The sequence below is a fragment of the Chiloscyllium plagiosum genome, unplaced genomic scaffold (genome assembly GCF_037043375.1).
Source record: "Chiloscyllium plagiosum isolate Xiang-an unplaced genomic scaffold, Cpla_swu_hap1 HiC_scaffold_8, whole genome shotgun sequence".
In the NCBI taxonomy this organism is placed as follows: domain Eukaryota; kingdom Metazoa; phylum Chordata; class Chondrichthyes; order Orectolobiformes; family Hemiscylliidae; genus Chiloscyllium; species Chiloscyllium plagiosum.
In genome coordinates this window covers 72,656,646-72,676,348 of record NW_028270146.1, presented here as the reverse complement: position 1 = coordinate 72,676,348, position 19,703 = coordinate 72,656,646, and the positions used below count along the sequence as shown (strand labels likewise).

Here is a 19,703-nt window from a genome sequence, read left to right as displayed (position 1 = left end):
GGTAATGCCAATGACTGTCAAAGGCAATGGTTAGATTCTCTTTTGATGGAGATAATCAATGCCTGTCACTATGTTAGTGAATGTTACTTGCCATGTCAAAGCCTGAATGTTGGTCAGATCTTGCTGTATACGCACTCTGACTAATTCAAGAGGGTGGTGGTGGAGGGTTGTTTTTCAGACTGGAGGCCTGTGACCAGTGGAGTGCCACAAGGTTCAGTGCTGGGTCCTTTTTGTCATTTACATAAATGATTTGGATGGGAGCATAAGAGGTACAGTTAGTAAGTTTGCAGATGATACCAAAATTGGAGGTGTAGTGGACAGTGAAGAGGGTTACCTCAGATTACAACAGGATCTTGACCAGATGGACCAATGGGCTGAGAAGTGGCAGATGGAGTTTAATTCAGATAAATGCGAGGTGCTGCATTTTGGGAAAGCAAATCTTAGCAGGACTTATACACTTAATGGTAAGGTCCCAGGGAGTGTTGCTGAACAAAGAGATCTTGGAGTGCAGGTTCATACCTCCTTGAAAGTGTTTGGCATGCTTTCTTTTATTGGTCAAAATATTGAGTACAGGGATTGGGAGGTCATGTTGTGGTTGTACAGGACATTGGTTAGGCCACTGTTGGAATATTGCGTGCAATTCTGGTCTCCTTCCTATCAGAAAGATGTTATGAAACTTGAAATGGTTCAGAAAAGATTTACAAGGATGTTGCCAGGGTTGGAGGATTTGAGCTATGGGGAGAGGCTGAACAGGCTGGGGCTGTTTTCCCTGGAGCGTCGGAGGCTGAGGGGTGACCTTATAGAGGTTTACAAAATTATGAGTGGCATGGACAGGATAAATAGGCAAAATCTTTTCCCTGGGATCGGGGAGCCCAGAACTAGAGGGCATAGGTTTAGGGTGAGAGGGGAAAGATATAAAAGAGACCCAAGAGGCAACTTTTTCACACAGAGGGTGGTACGGTATGGAATGAGCTGCCAGAGGAAGTAGTGGAGGCTGGTACAATTGCAAAATTTAAGGGGCATCTGGATGGGTATATGAATAGGAAGGGTTTGGAGGGATATGGGCCAGGTGCTGGCAGGTGGGACTAGATTGGGTTGGGATGGACGGGCAGGACCAAAGGGTCTGTTTCCATGCTGTACATCTCTATGACGATTGAACATTGTGCAATCATTAACATAAATTTCACCTTCTGATGGAGGGAAGGTCATTGATGAAGAGCTGAAGATGATCGGATCTAGGACAGTAAAGAACTCCTGCAAAAAATGCCCTGGTGCTGAGATGACTGATCTCCAACAACTATAACCATCTTCCTTTGTTCTGGGTATGAGTCCTACCTAAGGTACTGGAACAACTTTATGAGGATATGTCAAGATTCAGAACATAGGTTTGATGTTCTTTTACCAACAATATTGTCAGGGCTCAAATGAGAAGTTGCCCACTTTGGTGGCCAAAACAAGAAGGCAGATTATTATCTGAAAGGTTGCATGTTTAGAAAAATTTGAGGTACAATAAGACCTGAGGGTCATGGTGGAACAGTCGCTGAGGGTTGGCATGAAGGTGCAGCAGGCCATGAGGAAAGCTAATGGCATGCTGGCCTTCACAGTGACAGGATTTCAGTACAGGAGTAGGGATGTTTGCTGAGTTATATAGTGCCTTGGTGAGGCCACACCTTAGGTATTGCATTCACTTTTCGTCTCCCTGTCGAATGAAAGAGTTTTTTGCTATTGAGGGAGTCCACAAAAGACTGATTCCTGGGATGGCAGGACTAACAATATGAATAAAGATTGGATCATCGGGTTTGTATTTACTGGAATTTAGAAGAATGAGGGGGGCATCTCACAGAAACGTATAAAGTCCTGATGGATCTGGGCAGGCTGGATGCAGGAATAATTAGTCCAATTTTGGAGAAGTCCAAAACTAGGGGTCACAGTCTAAAATAAAGGGTAAGCCATTCAGTGGACTGAGATGAGGTTCACTCAGAGTTGGGGAGAACCTGGGGAGTTCTCTCCCGCAGGAAGCAGTTGGGGCCAGTTTATTAGATACATTCAAGAGGGAGATGGATGTGGCCCTTGCAGCTAAAGGGATCAAGGGGTATGGGGAGAAAGCTGGCGTGGGATATTGAAATTACATGATCAGCCATGATCATATTGAATGATGATGCTGCAAAAGCTATTGAAACATAGAAAATAGGTGCAGGAGTATGCCATTCAGGCCTGCACCAAGTGTCTTCAGCCATTTCTTGAAATCAACTGGACTGGATGGATCACGGACTCAAAACTGGAAATGGTTGCAAATGCTTTAACACTGTCTTCTACACTAATGTGCTGAGACACCTTATCACTGAGGACAGAGATATTTGCAGAACTACCTCTTCCCCCTGGATTGTCTATAATTGTCCACTACTATCATGGACATGACAGGACTGCCAAGCTTTGATCTCATTCTGGTGATCAGTTGATCGCTCAGCTCCATCTATCACTTGTTGCTAATGATGCTTGGCATGCAAATAGCCCTGCTTGGTAGCTTTTACTAGGTTGTCTCCTCATTTTTAGGTATGCCTGGTGCTGCTCCTGGCCTGCCCTCCTACACTCTCCATTGAACCAGGGTTGGTCACCTGACTTGCTGGTAAGGGTGGGGAAGGGAAAATGCTGCACCCTGGAATTACAGATTGTGGTCAAATACAATTCTGATGCTGTTGACGACCCATAGCGCCTCATGGATTCCCGGTTTTGACTTGATAAATCTGATCAAAATTATCCATAGACTTAAGGAAACAGGGTCTTCCGTTTCAGTCTATCAAAATTTTCGGTACATCAATTACATTTTCTGTCTCCTCAGTTCTAAAGAAAACAAAACGAAAAATAAATGCTTCTTTTCTTTTCTCATTTCACTCTTAGTACACCAACAGGATCACTTGCAACTGGGTTAAAGCCAGCAGCTGTGGCTTCTAAGTCTATCAATTTCAGGGTTAACATTGCTCATTCAACTTGCATTGGCTGCTTTTTGTAATGAGTGTGTTTGTCACTTCAACCTAAAGTGGTGTCATCAAACACTTTGGCTGTGCAGCTAAGTTCTGAGTTTAAGGTTACATCCCTCTGCTCTCTAGGTTCTCACAGAAATTGAAAAAGGTTTTGATTTAATCAATTCATTTTAAAATTCACAGCCATCAATTAACTTGGTCTTCACTGGTCATGACCTGATCACATAAGAGTCTCATTGGGTGGCAGACAGGGTGGTGGACCATGGACCTAAATGAAACCAAATTCTGACAATGGCTTCAACACACATCACCACCGTGATTAACTAAAACCCCTTCACATCTCCAAGCCCATCACCAATGACAGCAAAAGAGACAACCCTGAGTCCTTCACTTGGAATGAGCTATTTTTTCCGAAATAGTTATAGGAGAACTTTCTTTTAAAACTTTGCTCCAAACTATAATCTGACCCTTTGTTGTCACTCCCAGGGTACTTGATTGGAGATTCCAAGGAACAACAAAAACAGAAAATGCTGGACAAACTCAGCAGTCTGGTAGTATCTGAGAAACAGAATTAACGAGTTTTGAGAAGATTTATAGCTCAGGTTGAGGTTCTGGATGTAGGTTTGCTCGCTGAGCTGGAAGGTTCATTTCCAGACGTTTCATCACTCTACTAGGTAACATCTTCAGTGGGCCTCAGGCGAAGCACTGTACATGATTCCTGCTTTCTATTTATATGTTTGGGTTTCTTTGACATCACCAACCCAAAGAAACCCAAACATATAAACAGAAAGCAGAAATTTTCAGCAGTTCTTCGCCTGAGGCCCACTGAAGATGTTACCTAGAAGAGTGACAAAAAGTCTGAAATGAACCTTCCAGCTCAGCGAGCAAACCTACATCCAAAACAGAATTAACATTTAAGAGTCCTGAATGATTCTTCTTCAAATTAACTCTATTTCTCTCTCCACAGACAATGCCAGATCTGCTGAGGTTCTCCAGCACAGTCTGGGTTTGTTTCAGATTTCCAGCACCAGTAGCATTTGGCTTTTATTTAAGATTCCATGCTATACACTCCCCTTCTGGGTCCCGGGCATCATTCACCTCCTCCTGCGAGGGCAGACTTCACGCCTCGGATGATTTTGGACTGGGGTGTACAAAGATCAAAATCACACAACAACAGGTTATAGTCCAACAGGTTTATTTGGAAGCACTAGCTTTCGGAGTGCTGCTTCTTCATCAGGTGGTTGTGCAGTATAAGATCGTAAGACACAAAATTTATCGCAAAAGTTTACAGTGTGATGTAACTGAAATTATATATTGAAAAAGACCTGGATTTTTTGTTAAGTCTCTCATTTGTTAGAATGAACATGTTGGTTTCAGTGTTTTCATATGTAAATCGCATAACTGTTTGAAAGTTACATTCTCAAGTGAACTTTAACAATAGGTGCCATGTCGACCCAGATAATGCATTGAAAGGTGTGAGGTGCCTTGTGTGAGGCTGTCTGTGCCCCAATGTTCAGACCAATTCTAACCTAAAAAATGCATTTACAGAATCTTACATGGATTCATGCAGTTTTTGAGCCAAGTAAAATGCAATTCTGAAATTACAAATTCACTCCACAAACATGTGTGTGTGTGTGTGTGTGTGTGTGCGTGTGTTGGGGGGAGGTGATGAATGGACACCACTCAACAAATCAACAGACAGGAGTGTTTTCTCCCAGTCGGAGAACACTTCAAGCATCTGGGAAGTTCGACCTCGGACCTTTGGGTGACCATCCTCCAAGGCGGACTTCAGGACAGGCAACAATGCAAAGTGGCTGAGCAGAGGCTGATAGTCAGGTAGTCGGTACCCATGGGGATGGCCTCAACCGGGACCTTGGGTTCATGTTCACACTACAGGTGACCCCAGTGCACTATACATAGACACAGACGCACACATACACTCCTACAGACCCTCTCTCATACGCTCATACATACGTCCCACACTCTCACGCACTCTCTCACAGACTTATACACCTTTACACTCACACACATACTCTCCCACAGACACTCACAACACCCCCCCACCCCCCCAACCCCGACACCCACATGTACGCACGCCTGCACATACACACATATAAGTTTGCGGAGTGAATTTGTACTTGCAGAATTACATTTTATTTTGCTCAAAAATTGCACGAATTCATGTAAAATTCTGTAAATCCGTTTTTTTTAGTTTAGAATCAATCTGAACATTGTGGCACAGACAGTCTCACACAGGGCACCTCACACTTTAAATGCATTATCTGGGCCAACATGACACCAATTGTTAAAGTTCACTTGAGAATGTAACTTTCAAAAAGTTCTGTATTTACATATGAAAGAACTGAAACCAACAAGTTCATTGTAAAAATGAGAGACTTAAACAATCCAGGTCATAGAGTCATAGAGATGTATAGCACGGAAACAGACCCTTTGGTCCAACCTGTCCACCGCCGACCAGATATCCCAACCTAATCTAGTCCCACCTGCCAGCACCTGGCCCATATCCCTCCTAACCTTTCCTATTCATATACACATCAAGATACCTTTTAAATGTCTTATTCTTTGTTGTGATTTTTAACTTTGTATGCCTCAGATGGTTAGCAAAAATCCATCAATTTCAGGGTTAACATTACTCACTCAACTTGCACTGACTGCTTTTTGTATGAGAGCGTTTTTCATATTACCAAACACTGTGTAAAGCGGTGTTACCAAACGGTTCCCGCAGAAGTTGAAAATTGTTTCAATTTAATCAAATCATTTTAAAATTCACAGCTATCAATTCATAGAATTCTCAGGTTGGGGGAAGCAGGCCATTCGGCCCATCGACTCCACACAAACCCTCAGAAGAGCATCCTACACCCAGACTCGACCCCCTTCCCTATCCCTGTAAGCCAGCATTTCCCATGGCTAGTCCACCTGACCTGCGTATGTTTGGTCTGTGGGAGGAAACCAGAACACCCAGAGGAAACCCATGCAGACACAGGGAGAATGTGCAAACCCCACACAGACCGTCGCCCAAGGCTGGAATCAAACCCGGGTCCCTGGTGCTGAGAGACATTACTGCGAGTCACTGAGTCACCTTGCCACACCTTTACTTTTCAGGGCTGACAGGCCTAATTTATTTAACCTCTCATGGTCTGTTGTAACCATTGGATACAAACTGGTGAGCCAGTAGAAAGGTTTCAAGACAAATACTCCTAAACTTCAATGCATTGAACTATACTCAGTGTCCAGATGTAGTATTATCAGAATATTTTTAATAGCAACAGTGAAACATTTGCCCTTTGCATTCTAGTCCTCTAATTATAAAAGTTAACATTAGAGTCATAGAGATGTACAGCGTGGAAACAGAGCCTTTGGTCCAACCCGTCCATGCCGACCAGATATCCCAATCCAATCTAGTCCCACCTGCTAGCACCCGGCCCATATCCCTCCAAATCCTTCCTATTCATATACCCACCAGATGCCTTTTAACTGTTGCACATTTTTAACCTGCACTGCTCCTAGTTAATTATTATTTATACACATACTAAAGGAGGCGGCATCATTTAAGTGTCTTTATCAGAAACAAAGCATCCTTGACACCAGCAATATAGATAGATTTCAGTTCTTTATCTCTTTGCTCTCAACAGTGAGATTCAATTGCAATTCAGTGGAGAATGGCTGAAGCATGTTGAATTGGAGAATACAACAAAGAACAAACACAACAGCAATGACTCTTCATCATGCTGATCAGGAGATAAGCTTTTCCAACTGGTCAGAATTTCCAAGGGCGAGAGATGCACCTTGGTTGAACATGCCGAGAGACCAGTGCAACTGGCCACTATAAGTTATTTAATAAACCACATTTTTTTCCATTGCATATTTTGACTTGTCTGTGTAACAGAAATCCTCTGCAAAGAACATTAAGCAAAATAACCTGCTGAAGTCTGGTCTGGAAAATGTCTTCTGTTGTGGGCCAGCTATTCACTGTATTGGCTGACAATATTTAACCTCTGCCACTGCCAAGGGTGAGGCAATGCATTACAATCGATCTGTTATTATGTGCAATTGTTTAAAAAAGATGTTTTTAATGACCTCGCTGGACAGAAATCTGACTGCAATTATTGATTCATTTACTTAGAAGCAAAGACTGACTATACTTTCAATACAGGCTTGATAATGATTGGAGTCGGAGGAAGATTCTACCTGGTGGGCAGGGAAGCATTGGTAGTTTTGCCGGGAAATAAACAGGAGCCAGAGCCAAACTGATTGTTATTTGGCTGGTGTTAGAAACTTCATTTCAGTATGCAGTTAATTAAGAGGGGATATGGAGGTGGATTGAATCCAAAATAGGATGAGATGCAGCAATCAGCTGCGGCTTGTAAATGAATAGAAAAACAAGAAAGGGGAGGAAAAACAAGAAAGGGGAGGAAAAACAAGAAAGGGGAGAAAAGTAAAGGTGGAACTCAATGACAGTCACCAGGTCAGACATGTTAGATTATCCATCTTTGCTATTCTTATTGGATAGGCAGAATACAATGAACTCCACACTGCAACCCACCTTCACCATGACTGTGCAGGTAGGTTAGTAATTCTCTATAATCCAGGGAGCCCATAGGCTTCCTCTCTGTTAAAAACATGCAGTTACACAGCTTAGGGACAGCACTCCACATCAAGCAAGGGGCAGGCAAGGAATGAGGTCTTAAGTCTATTTCAATTGGAGAAGGAATTGAACCTGCGACGTCCGTGGTATTCTGATCCACAACCTAACCATTGAGTCAGCAGTGGTATATGAAACAGGAGCTTTATTAGAACACACAGCTGCTTCAGCTTGCATCTTCCACAAGGCTATGTGAGTCACTAGATTGTTTCACTTCCTAAAATGATGTCGCTGAACAACAATGAAATGATTAAAATAAATCCATTGACAATTCAACGTCCAATATAACCCCTTATCCTCAAGCTTCCTTTAAACCTCTTGTTTCCATTTTGATATGGCGAAAATCAAACAAACTTTCAATTGTACAGTGCTGTAATCCATCACTTTGCTTCTTTTCTTCAATTCCATTTCTACAAACAAAACAACTATGGTAGATTCAGGAGTCAACCATAATGTATCGCCTTCTCCTCGGAAGGAGATTGGGGGCTCGAGTCCTGCAGATGGTCCCTCAGACTCTGCGGAGCAGAAAGGGAATTACATCAGTGGTTGAATGCAGCATTTCCAATCGGCTTGATAATGTCAATGACTCTTTCCACTGGGGAGAATGCTGCCTCTGTACGGTAACTAGTACATACCTGTTCTGTCTCACTGCACTGGAATATGTCCTCTGAGACTGCACATACACAAGCATCACCTGCGTACTGCAGTTGGATGACTCGGTATTTGGCTTGAAGGCACTGGAGACTGAATAACTTCCCATCGGTTCTGTAAGTTAGCCCCACTCTGGCAGGAAGTTCCAGACCATTGTCAGCACCTTCAAGGAGGCATGTGAGAGCACGGGCCTCACCCTAAACATCACTGAAATGAAAGTCCTCCACCAACCTGGCCTGGCATTGTGGAGTGAACTGCCGATCATCAAGGTCCACAGGGAGGCCTTAGAGAATGTTGATCACTTCTACAACCTCGGAAATGTCCTGTTGGCCAAAGCATCTATTGATGGAGAGATCCAGCAGTGTCTCTAGTGTGCTAGCACAGCCTTCCACCGCCTGAGGAAAAGGGTGTTCGAGGACAACATCATCAGCTCCAACACTAAGATCATGGTTTACAGAGCTGTGGTGGTTCCCACCCTCCTACGTGACTCTGAGACATGGACCATCTCCAGCAGACACCTCAAGATGCTGGAGCAGTCACATCATGCTGTCTGCACACGATCACCAGGAAGAAAGACAATTCAGCACTAGCGTTCTCAACCAAGCCAACATCCCCAACATCAAGGCACTGACTCTGCTTGATTGGCTGTGATGGGCTAGGCACGTCGACCACATGACTGACATGAGGCTCCCCAAGCAGGTACTCTACTCCCAGCTCTGAAACAGCAGGCGAGCCCCAGGTGGACAGAGGAAGCACTTCAGTGATCCCCTCAAGGCCTCACTTGCAAGGTGCAGCATTCCCACAGTCACTGGGCAGAGGTACAGCATTCCCACATACACCGGGTATACGGCTGTTCAAAATGGAGGAGAGAATCCGGGAAGGCATCGAGCATCTTGAGACTCACTGTCAGGAAAATGTGGAAGCCAGGCACAAACAGTGAAAGGAGCACGCTGCTGCACCAACACCCTACCCACCCCTTTCCGTGACCACCACCTGCCCCAAGTGTAACAGAGCCTGCAGCAGCCTCATCGGTCTGTCCAGCCACCTACAGACTCACCCTGAGAGCGGAAGAGAGTTACCCTCATCTGTGATGGACTGCCAATGATGATGACGATCACTGTACTGTGCTCTGTTTAGATACGATAGGCCAGTAGATGTGCTATGTGTTCAACTACTTGTCCACAGCAAAACTGATCCTGGAACCAAACGGCTCTGTGTGTTGGATTGAAATACACCCATATAGATTGCTGAACAATTTTTAATCCTATTTCTCTCTCACATTGTTCAACTCACCAGCTTGTATGTGTGGCACAAATGTACATGGGAGAATTGGGAGTGGAGTTCTCAGGCTTCTTCCCAGGAGGAATTGACTTGTCACTCGGATATACCGGAGTGGAATTGAATGATAGCTCAGAAATGCACATTAGCCGTCAGTTTTCTTCTTCAATAAAAGCTGCACTGTGCACACTCCTCTCAGCTGCAAGTCAGAGCAGGCCTTCCTGTTGAACACAATGAGTAATTGTGATTCTGAATCACAAACAACATTTCAACCCAGCACCATAATATAAAAGCTGGCCACTCTCAAATGAAGATCTAAAAGTTGATACAAAAGATCCTGTCAGCATTAGCCGAGGTTCAAGTCTGTTTCAGTTCACAGTATAAAATAGTCCAGCTAGCAAATTCTATAAATGTGCAATTATACAATAGTTTTGCTCATTGGGCCCATGGTTTGCTGGTGTCAAAATAATGACCATGAGAGGACTGTGGGATCTTCTTCTGAACTTGAAATAAAGGAACTGGAGTGGATTTTTTTTTTCATGACATCACCCATTTTCTATCTTCTATCTTATGAAGGAGGGTCATTGGACTGAGATGTTAACTCTGCTTGCTCTCCACAGATGCTGTCAGACCTGCTGAGTTTTTCAGGAAATTTCTGTTTGTGTTTCTGATTTCCTGCATTCACAGTTCTTCATTTTTTCTTTGAGTTTTCTATTTGGCTGCAAGGACTTAACATCAATGCTACTTGACCAAAGGGGATAATCATTTCATTACTCACTTCTGTCACCTCTTTTGCCCATCAGGTATTACCCTATTGCCCAAGCCAAAAATGTCAGCTCTTTGACTTTTAAACAGCTTTCTATCCACTGCATTTTAAAATTTACCCTGCGGCTAAGTTAAATTGAAGGTCAATAAATGATTGTGAAAATCTATCACTTGCTTGTAACATGGCCTTGATGAATGCTACATGACCTGACTGTTTCACTTCCATGGGACCGATGCAGCATCATCTTAAATGCAAGTGATTAAAATCAAATTGAAACATCCACTAGCTTTAAAATAAACAAATTTAAGATTTCTTCATCAGTCTTCTATTTGCATGAATACTTTTGTTAATACTTGCACACAAACGCTAAAGGAAAGCAACAGATAGAGAAGCCTCCAAAGTGTTCAAAGCATTAATGCAGGGAAGGGAAGCCCTCTACGGGCAAGTTCAACCTATGATTTCGATTTCTACCACTCTGCCAGAATGTGCAGATTTTTGAGAGAGTTCAGGCAGCCTAAGAAGAGGCAGAATTGCTTGATTAGATTAGATTAGATTACTTACAGTGTGGAAACACCGCCCTGCCGAAGCGCAACCCACCCATACCCCTACATTTGCCCCTAACACTACGGGCAATTTAGCATGGCCAATTCACCTGACCTACACATCTTTGGACTGTGGGAGGAAACCGGAGCACCCGGAGGAAACCCACGCAGACACGGGGAGAATGTGCAAACTCCACACAGTCAGTCGCCTGAGGCGGGAATTGAACCCAGGTCTCTGGCGCTGTGAGGCAGCAGTGCTAACCACTGTGCCACCGTGCTGCCACGATGTATCCAAGTTGATAGTAACTAGGAACTTGGATGTTATTGAAGCATTTTATCTTGAGCTCACTGGGACAACTGCAAGAATGGCAAATCACAAGCCATCACAACAATTTATACACACAAAAAAATTGAGATTTGAATTCTAATTATTTGATGCAATGCCTCAAGTAGAAAGCAAATGAAGAACAGGCCCATCAATTTTATTGTGAACAAAAGGAAGTTGTTCAACTTCCTTTTCTGAATTAACTGGGAATTTGGGAGCCTGTAATTCCCTGTTGATTTCTCCATAAGATAAGCCTTGAGAGATAAGGGTCAACCAATCGGCACTCAATGCTCTTGTAGGTAACCTTATTGAAATAATCAAGGTTCTGAGGAGACTTGGCAGTTTGTTTTCCCTTGTGGGAGAGTCTAGAAGCAGAGGGCATAATCTCAGAACAAGGAATTGTACTTGTAAGGCAGAGTGAAAGTGCTTTGGCACCAAGTGCCAAACATTGAGAAAATATCAGAACACCTTGTCAATTTTCTCTGGTCAAGTAACTTGTCACCTTCTGCATTAATAGTTCTCAATCTGTGCATTGATGTAAACTTGGCTCCCGTGTTAATTACATACAAAAGGATTCAAACTGCCCTTCATGGGATCAGAGTGAATTTGTTTGTTTTTCTGACATTGGTTATCCAATAAGGAATTTCTTCTCTCAGAGGGTAGTGCATTTGTGGAATTCATTCCTGCAGAGGCTGCATCATTGTGTACATTCAAGGCTGAGACAGAATTTTAATCAGTAAGGGTATCGAGGATGATGGGGAAAGGTAGGATAGCGGAGTTGAGGATTATCAGATCAGCTATGATCACACTTAATGGGAGAACAGACATGCTGGGCTGAATAGCCTGCATCAGCACCTATGTCTTATGGTCTTTAACTGTGAATCTAAACGAAATTGCAAAACTAAATTTGACCACAAAAGAAATGATTTTGACCGCAACAAACACACAAATAATAGCCAAACGTGTTTGCCAGCACATTGCAAACTCTTGTCAATTTCTACTGTTATTTGGTCTTTGAGCATTAATGGGGACAGGCTTGTGTTTGCTCAAACTGCTGCTGTTTCTTGGCGCCTGGAACTGCATCTCTATATTCGTAATGGGGAGATTCCAACTCTGTGTGGAAGGAGATGGTTTTCTTCCCTGTCTCCATGTATTACCTCTGCTGGACACCAATTGCTTCAAGAGAAGCAGATGCATCACACAATATTATTTTTGTCAATCGCACCTCTGTGCTGTGGAGGAATGGCAACAGTTGCATGCAGTTTGACAGTTTCATATATGAGGAGAAAGTGAGTCTGCAGATGCTGGAGATCAAAGTTGAAACTTTATTGCTGGAACAGCACAGCAGGTCAGGCAGCATCCAGGGAACAGGAGATTCGACGTTTCGGGCACAGGCCCTTCTTCAAGGGCCTGTGCCCGAAACGTCGAATCTCCTGTTCCCTGGATGCTGCCTGACCTGCTGTGCTGTTCCAGCAATAAAGTTTCAAGTTTCATATATGATGCTTTTTGCAGTCTCAAGAGAGGTTTTACTTCTTGTGACAAAATTACAGCCTCCATGTAGCACAGCCATGAAAAGCGATGATGATCTTATGTCAAAGGTAGTCAATCAGCACTGATAGCTCCTTTGATGGAGATGGGGGCACCTTGGAATATTATTTTTTAATGCAGACAGAATTAGAAATAAGTCCGATTTGTTCGCATTTGTTTCTAAAGCAAGGGAACCTGCTTTGGGCATTTATTTAAGCTTGCTGATATATTGGTGATGCAAAGCTTAACAATTAGAGGTCTCCAAAGATATTTCTTCCAAATGTCACAAGTTCATTGGGAGTTTTTTTTTTAGAAAAGGTTTGTGCTTCTGGATAAAAATGACATCCAAGCAGAAATGACATTATATCCAAATGCTGATGGCAGTACCCAGTGCTGAACTGCTCCAATTTAAATCTCACCCCCGAGTGCATCAGAAAGGCTTGAGATTAACTGAACATACACCCCCCACCATTGGGATGTGCTGCTCCAGAGCAGTTTATTTTCTGATAATTTAAGACACAATGGAGTAAAATACCAATGGCTAACCACAGTCTTAATCCTTAAATGAGAAAGAAAACTAGCATTTACAGAAACCTTTCATGACCTTACAACATCCTAAATGCCTGACAACTAAGGAAGCACTTTTCGGTAAGTATCATGCTCATAGCAAATGAGGCAGTAATTGGTGCACATTTTAATAATATCAGTTGTAAGATAAATATTGCTAAGGACTCCCATGCTCTATTTCAAAACAGTGCCACGAGTTCTTTTGTATTCACCTTAGATGGTAGAAAGAGCCTGAGCTGGACCTCCAGTGATAAGGCACTGGCGAATCAGTCGAGATGTTGTGTTCCGATCTCTGGAATGGAAGTCTAACCTACAACCATCTAACTCAGCAACAGTGCTACCACTCAGCCAACAGTTAACATTTATTGAATATCCAACTTCAGAAAAAAAAACAAATTTGCTCTGATCCCACAAAGGACAGCTTGAATCCTTGTGTACAGGAGCCAAGTTTACATCAATGCACAAATCAAGAACTATTAATGCAGAGAGTGACAAGTTACTTAGCCAGAGAAAATTGACAAGGAGTTCTGATACTTTCTCAACATTCGTTGTTGATGCCAAAGCATTTTCAGAAAGTGTGTCGAGGCAGTAGATTTTGCACCCTACCTTCTTGTCTGGCTTGGAATTCAGCCCAGGGCTAACATGATGACAAGTCACCAATCTCGCTCACTGTAAGCCATAGAGATCCAATCTGAAATGATTTTGCACAGTCTCATACCAGTTGATAATGCACCGAGTCCCCACAGCAATGAGGAATCAGTGCAAGTCGTCAGCTTGTCCCCTCCAGGCAGGTTGTATTGTTTCCTCCATGTATTTTTTTTCCTTTTTTTCCTTTTTCTTCTTCATTTCTGAGGTTGGAGCGGTGTTGGCAGGATGGTGACTGTGGTGTCAGCAGCATGGATCAGGAATCCTGCCAGCGGTGGGCCATAGCCTGGATTCTTGGTAGTGGCAGAAGGGGATTTGGGGTCTTCAGAGGCATCAGCATCATCATTGCTGTTCCCAGAGTAGGAGTCTTTGAGGCCCATCTTTCAGAGACCTTGCAAAAGCCCCAAAGCCATGCTTGAGATCCCAATTTGAACAGAAGATTAACTTTAATAAGTAATTTCTTTTTATCCCTATTGTAACTCAAAATGGTGCCAGATTGTGGTGACGAAACAGTTTCCACTGCGTCTTCGAGATATGTGACAATAAATTATTCATTCATAAATTGACAGGATCTAACAAACTCATGTAGTCAGAAAATAAAACAAGACCTACATTGCCAGTACAGGGAACTGGGACCCCTTCAATTTTCCATCTGATATAGAAAAGTTCATACTCTTCTGTCGCTAGGTAAAAAGCCTGAAACTTTCCCCATAAAAGCATTGACAATGTATCTACACCACACAGATTACAGCAGCTCAAGAAGGCAGTCCAGCACAATGCTCAACGGCAATTAAGAGCAAAGAAAAATGCTGGCCCAGATAGTGGTGCTCATATCCCATGGACAAATAATGAAAAGAGCAAAAATGTACCAAAACTATAAATGTAGCAGACTTATATTTAAATATAGTTACTCAATGAAATTGACTGTGAATAAATGTCTATCAGTTCATCTCAGAGATAACGTCTGCAGATTTCTATTTGAGGCTTGTACAATTGAATAAGCAGAGCAGGCATGTATGATGAAAGGGCTTTTCTGTGTTTGAAAAGTGATAAATTCAGTAATTTGCCTGGAAGATATAATGCACTGCTAAATTTTCTGTGCAAATCATTTCTATTTATATAACTATTTCTGTATAACTGGCAATATTCCAGAATGAAAAACAAACAAATGCAACAGTGAAAATGATCTAAAAGAAAATTTAAAGTAACAGTTCTCACCGGAACACACATTGCTTAGTTGCAGGTTCCTGTCCTACAATCTGGGCGATAATTTTAACCAAAAGAATAACACTGCCTCCAGTTTTTAAACTCTTTTTTAAGTTGACACTTTTTGGTTTGATTTCAAGTTCTTACAGAAACACTCGGATGTTCAGTCACAGGTAAAACATTCATTATCAATCATATGTGCCCTTCGACATTGGAGTATGTTTATATTCCCAATTCACAGTATTAGACAGGTTCTGGGTTGATGAAATCCAGGCTTACCTCCACACAGCTGCGAGGAAAACCAAGCTGCAGCTTTTCTGTCAAGGCTGGACTGTCAATTTCCTAAGGGAAGCAAAATAAATGTTGAGAGTCTGTCCCGTTTGTGTGAAAACATCGATGATTCCCATTCCTGTGAGAAAGCAGAAACTCGGTCTTTGAAAGGTACCTTTTCAGTGATCAAAGAACCTTCGCTTGAGGGCTTCCAGGGAATATAAAGTTGCGTTGCGTTTTTAAAAAAAAAAGTTCAATAAATGTTTGAGCAGGGCTGGCCATGCAGTGAAAGTCACTCTTTGGTGAATTCCACTGCATGAGCGCAAGGGATAATGGCAATCATGTGGAAAATGCAATTCACTCATCTCTATTTTTTCAGACTGCACAATCCTATGATGAGGAATTCAAGCCCTTTGGTAAAGTTTAAATCTAGAGACAAATTCTTTTCTTGATAATAGATTTTTCACAGGCTCAGTTTTATGCAACTCTTCCTTCCTCCCACCTACCTACCATCTACACCAGTGTCCAGCAACACCTTTTATACTGTATATGAGCGAAAATATTATTCAACCAGTACCCTCCATGTACTCACCTTAATGATACAATTTACTTAACATTTATAATCTTTTCATTCTGTTATGACGTATCAATAGTCTACTTGTTCAGAACCAAAGATGTTTTTTGGAACTTGCCTCCATCCTAAGGTCAGAAGTGTGAATACTGACTGATGAATGTGAAACGTTCAGCAACATTCACAGCTCCTGAGATAATGAAGCAGTCCACATCAAAATGCAGCCAGACCCAGGAAATATCCAGGCTTGGCCTGATGTGGTATTGTGGGGAACATTTAACATTGCATGATGGGAAAAAAATTAGTCAACTTTCAAGTTATAATTCAGTAAGTTAAAAGGACAGTGGCAAAAGGTCAGGAAAGGCTTTCAGGACCAATCTGAATATAAACAAATTCCATAAGTTTGATAAAATTTCAGTAATCTTCTTAACAGCTTCCTGTATATTTCGAACTGCAGATTTTAGCTGTAAAACAGAAACAGAGCTATGGAATGACGCAAATGATTAATTTTTTAAGGACTAAGATTCAGTGTTACAGGTGACATACATTTCATGATAATCTGTAAATTCCTCAGCATATTTTAAAGTACATAATGTACACCTTTCATTTGTAAAGGCACAAAACTTGGAAGGGAAATATTGAATTATTTGGATCTCTGTGGCAAGTTTCAGTCACACTGTGGCAGTATTTACAATAAAGGCTGATTATTGTCAGTTCAATTGATTTTTTTTTTGAGTATTGTTGATTTGTTTTGCTCTCACAGATCCCTGCTAATTAAATTCCGTTTTGACACTGACAAATGGGAACTGCGATTTTAAGCCACTTGAGTGCTAGGCAATGATTATCTCTAACAAAAGTGAATCTAACTACTGACACTTGAGGTTTAGTGGCATTGCCATTGAATGCCGAGGAGCAGGAAAATCGACGTTTCAGGCAAAAATGGTCCTTGGATGCTGCCTGACATGCTGTGCTTTTCCAACACCGCTCTAATCCAGACTCAGATCACCAGCATCTGCAGTACTCACTTTTGTCTCAACAAGGATAGGTCAGAGATTAGGAATCCTGCAGTGTGTATCCTTACTCTTGACTCCCCAAAACCTGTGCATCATCTACAAGGCACATGTCAGCAGCAGATAAAATGCTCTCCATTTGCCTGGATGGATGCAGGTCCAACAACACTCAAGAATCTTGGTGCTAGCCAGAACAAAGCAGCCTGCTTGACTGGCATCCAATCCACAAATATTCACTGCTTTCACCACCAATGCATCGCAACAGCACTGTGTATCACCTACAAGATAAACAGCAGAAATTCACCACCTCCAACCTTTGACAGCACCTTCCAAACCCATGAGCACAATCATTTGAAGTACAATGGCAGCAGGGACATGGGAACAGCACCACTTGCAAGTTCTCCTCCATGTCACTCACCATCCTGATTTGGAAATATATCAATGTTTCTCCAATGGGTCAAAATCCTGGAACTCCCTCTCTGACAGCATTGTGGGTCAACCCACATGGTCTGCAGACATTAGATTAGATTACTGATTAGATTAGATTAGATTAGATTAGATTAGATTACTTACAGTGTGGAAACAGGCCCTTTGGCCCAACAAGTCCACACCGACCCGCCGAAGCGTAACCCACCCATACTCCTACATTTACCCCTTTACCTAACACTACGGGCAATTTAGCATGGCCAATTCACCTGACTTGCACATCTTTGGACTGTGGGAGGAAACCGGAGCCCCCGGAGGAAACCCACGCAGACACGGGGAGAACGTGCAAACTCCACACAGTCAGTCGCCGGAGTCGGGAATTGAACCCGGGTCTCTGGCGCTGCGAGGCAGCAGTGCTAACCACTGTGCCACCGTGCCGCCCACATTCAAGGAGGAAGCTTACCACCACTACTTACTTGAGGGATAGGCAATAAACACTGAACCCAGCCACTGATAGCCATATCCTGAGAGAATTTATTTTTAAAAAATAGTAGCATGCTTCAATATTATGAATGCTGTCAACATGTTTATGGTCTGCACACCAGAGCCAGGAGCAAAATTGTCAATGAATAGCCCTATTATTCACGAGGCACCCTTCACTGTGTTGTGGCAAGTGCAATTTAGAATAGCGCTGTCTGACATGATCCATCACCTACATTGACAAACCAACTGGAATTTGAGGGAACAGAGTTCCTGTTGCTGTGAAATACATCAGCAATGATAAGTAGCCCCCATATTGCAGCGCGCACACACTCTCAGCTCGGTGGCTCAGTGGTTAGCACTGCTGCCTCACAGCACCAGGGTCCCAGGTTCAATTCTAGCTCTTGAGCAGACCGTCTGTGTGGAGTTTGCACATTCTCCCAGTGTCTGTGTGGGTTTCCTCCGGGTGCTCTGGTTTCCTCCCACAGTCCAAAGATGTTCAGGCCATGCTAAATTGCCCATAGCGTTAGGTGCATTAGTCAAAGGAGTTGAGTCTGGGTGGGTTACTCTTCGGAGGGTCGGTGTGGACTGGTTGGGCCGAACGGCCTGTTTCCACACTGTAGGGAATCTAATCTCACCGGCATTCTGATTATGGGCAACATGGAACCACAAGAAAGAAGAAACTATGTGCACGTGTCTTGGAATACAAAATATCGGTGACTTCCCTCATGCAACACGGGAAATGTTAAGATTGTCAACTGCTATCAGGAAGGACCTAAATACCTAAAAGTTCATGGTCAACACCATCTTCACATAAATTGGCAATATCAACCATGTTGTGCTTTGAGTTTGCATTTGTGGCGACAGTGGGTGGCAGGTGTCAGTGTGTAAACACTTTGTGACCTATAGATATTTCATCTATTGTTCCCTGAAGGGATTCATGCAGGACAATCATTCCAGAGAATCCCGACTGAAAATTACCTCCACCTTCCTCTTCCATTGGAATGTCCATCAGTGTCCTTTCAGCTCATTCTATTAGTCAAAGGAATGCATCTGACAATTCCCATGGCATTGTTACATGTACCAGAATATTTTCAACAAAGTCCTTTAGCACTGGCCACTTCACTCCCTGCAGGCACTAACAGACAGTGAAAGACAAGGAACACTTTTACACACAGCCAGTATCTGATCTTTAAGTGGCGTTGGTGCTTACAATTTTTGAACATCAGGTTCAGCTGTGCAAGGATGAAACTGTGAACTCCAAAATGTTAACCCTGTAGTCAAAATCAGCTTTACGCACAAATCTGCATGGTCTACATAATTCCAGCACATGTAATTGTGTCTTCAGTAAAACTGCATCCAGTAAGGCTATTGCTAGCAATATGCTTGCATATACCAGAGATGACATCTTGAAGCCAAACTTGTTGCACCAAAAACTGATTATAATAATATATACTACTTCTTCCTGTGAACTTATTGCACAATTCACTTATTTCCAAAAATGAGTTCCTTACACTCTTCTTCCATAGCCTTCTGTTTCTGAAGAATTCTTGCCATCGACATGATGCCACCTCAAACTTCTTTTCTCTTACTGGATATTTTTTAAGACTGCTGCTGCTACTGGTCTTTCTTTCCTCTGAGTAACCTGCTTCCCTCTCTGAAAGAAACCTTTACACTCAATATCCTTCTGGATAGCTCTGTCTTTCTAAAAACTCTCATTCTGTCTCTGTCTCTACGTTATAGTACTCCTTTTCTGAGGGAATAGTTCAATTATTTTTCTTTCATCCAGCCCTTG

At 42.6% G+C, this 19,703-nt stretch overlaps 1 protein-coding gene across 14 annotated transcripts in view; it reads right to left on the bottom strand.

The window, feature by feature from the left end:
• Window positions 1-19,703, bottom strand: part of LOC122553704 (alpha-(1,6)-fucosyltransferase) — a 759,328-nt gene that overhangs the window by 280,392 nt on the left and 459,233 nt on the right. For 10 of the 14 annotated variants that reach the window (XM_087989965.1, XM_043697917.2, XM_043697905.2 and 7 more), the window contains one exon: window positions 15,431-15,493. The exons of 3 other annotated variants lie outside the window; for them this stretch is intronic. The gene's annotated coding sequence lies outside the window, so the exon portion shown is untranslated. Of the gene's footprint in view, window positions 1-9,588; window positions 9,795-15,430; window positions 15,494-19,703 lie in introns of all 14 variants that reach the window. One more of the 14 variants, XM_043697906.2, reaches the window with a different exon arrangement.